Genomic DNA, 2,379 nt, shown 5'->3' on the forward strand with positions numbered 1-2,379 from the left:
CAAATCATATCCCATTATTGTCACTCAACCATATACACAAGTGTAACGGTTTGGACCAGTATGACAGATATGAGACAGAATTGTAGATTATAAGAAACAAAGAATTACAATTCTTTACAGTAGACATTTTCTTGTATACATTTACACAGTAAACATTTCTGTACAAGTGTTTAACCATAGTATAACGAATGACACATAATTTACATATAACTACACAGCAGCAAATGTACTGGTCGTGCAGGTCCATAGCTGGTTTAAACTGGTCAAACCAGCATCAAAACATACCTAACCCAGCACATGCTGTTTTTTCGTATTACAGCCATGTGGATACATGTGGATGCCACTTTCTGCATTTCTGCGTTCTTTCTGAAGTACGTTTAACATTACGAATATTTGCACGTTGATGTCCGGGTAAAAAGTCTGTGTTTTTTTGCTCCAATAGGTATGGTGGTTAGTAGAAAAATAGTGGAAGTAGGAAGAGAAAATAACACATCAGCAGGTGGCACTAAAGCACGTAGTTTTTAATTCAACTTCACAGTGCCAGATCATGTTTTAGTAAAAAGCGCACAAGACAAGAGCATATACTGTAGGTAGAGACATTTCCATAATTTTTTTCAGTTACATGTCCCTATTTTGAAGTTCCCTGGCACACTTAACTCAAGTGAATATTTCCTCAGGTAAAAGGTACATTTATCATAACAGGTGACAGCAAACTGCAAGTCGTTTATTACACTATATAGGGTAAGCAAAACAGTAAAAAAACTGAACCATAAAATGATTCGTAAAAATCAACTTGTCCTTCTTCTGAGAACAGTTCAAGCTTTCAATTAACATCTACATTTGTTCTGTTTATATATATTTTTAAGTTATGCCAGAGTGAATTTATTCTGCTTACTTTTTTTTACCCTAGAAGTACAACAACATTAGTCTTCCCTGTAATCACATAGGAACATAACATGTATGTTGAGGCAAAGATGGGTTTACAAATTACATTTCTATGGCCACACTCTGTGGTGTGAATATGTGTGGTGAAGGGCGGGTGCCTCAGTCATTAAGTATTTATAGGCACATGACACAAGACTGGCATCTCCTAGTGAGGTCATAGGAGTCAGAATAATAGACCATGACTTCATGCTTACATTTTGTCACTTATTTGCTCACAATCACTCTGCATCACATCCAGCACAGGTCAACAGTCATTTAGATGGAGCCTTTGGCGGTTAGTGTGGCAAACTGAAAACAAGGTTAAAAAATTAGAAGACTTGCCTTTAGACCAGACAAAATCAAGTTTATCTAATTTGTCTGCAGGATGAGACCATAGCCATTGTGTTCTTGTTATTATTCTTTATTGATTTACAGGAAGCTAAATCCTTAATTCAATCAGCTGCTTAATTGAAGGAATGTGGCGCCCAGACCCCAATTTTCACCCCGGTATCACGTCTCTTACAAGATATCACACTCTTGTCTATATGTGTAAGCCCTCTGGGGAGGGAGGTGTAAGTTCACATCTACACGTGCTTACATAGTGTTACTCAATTTTTGTATTGGCACCTAGAGATCATTAAAAGGTTTAAACATGTGCTTGATACAGGAACCCTTTTCTAGGTGTTTTGAAGCAGCGTGAAAGTTTATAAATAGCATTAAACATGTTGTAGTCCCCATTCATGCAAGCCCTTATAAAATGAGTGCGTGAGTGATTTTACAGTTCTGATCAAAGTGAGAATGTGGCAGATGGGTGTCCCACTTTAGTTGGTGAGGCATGGATATGTGTACGTTGCAGTGAAATTTTAATGAGTGACTTTCATCTATATAATAAAATATAAAATGTTCTCATCCACTGACCTGCTGCTTCCTCTTCAGGCCTGGAGTAAAAAACCCATCCAGCCCTCAAAACCTCCCTTTCATAACTCAAAAACCTCAACCAGTCTCAAATCTGGTTAACTGCTACTATTATGGCATTATTAACACTGCAGACAGAGCTGTCTTCCCTTTCTCCCATATTAATCAAACATGCGCCCCTCGCTTGTTATTGATTGTGCATCAATGACTCTTAACTGTTCTTTTGACCTCAACATAAAACCAGTGTTGGGAGTTCATGCCAGCTTTTGTGAGGACCTTTGATTGGATGAACTACAAGCTTTTGTGTTTGCCAAGCAAAGCACGTGGAAAAACTTCGATGTTTACCTTACCTTATTTACAGCCCCCGGAGCGCCACCTCTGAGAGGAGAGTCTGTGTAAACTGTGTAATGGGACTGTGAGTATACGTATAATTTTGCATTCCTGTTGTGACATAGTTTTTCTATCACTGATTTGGATGCTAGTTCAGACTCGGAGGGATTGGGGAATGCAGGGAGGGGGAAAGTGAGGGGAGGGGTGGGT

Source organism: Triplophysa rosa, linkage group LG5, assembly GCF_024868665.1.
Source record: "Triplophysa rosa linkage group LG5, Trosa_1v2, whole genome shotgun sequence".
Lineage (NCBI taxonomy): Eukaryota > Metazoa > Chordata > Actinopteri > Cypriniformes > Nemacheilidae > Triplophysa > Triplophysa rosa.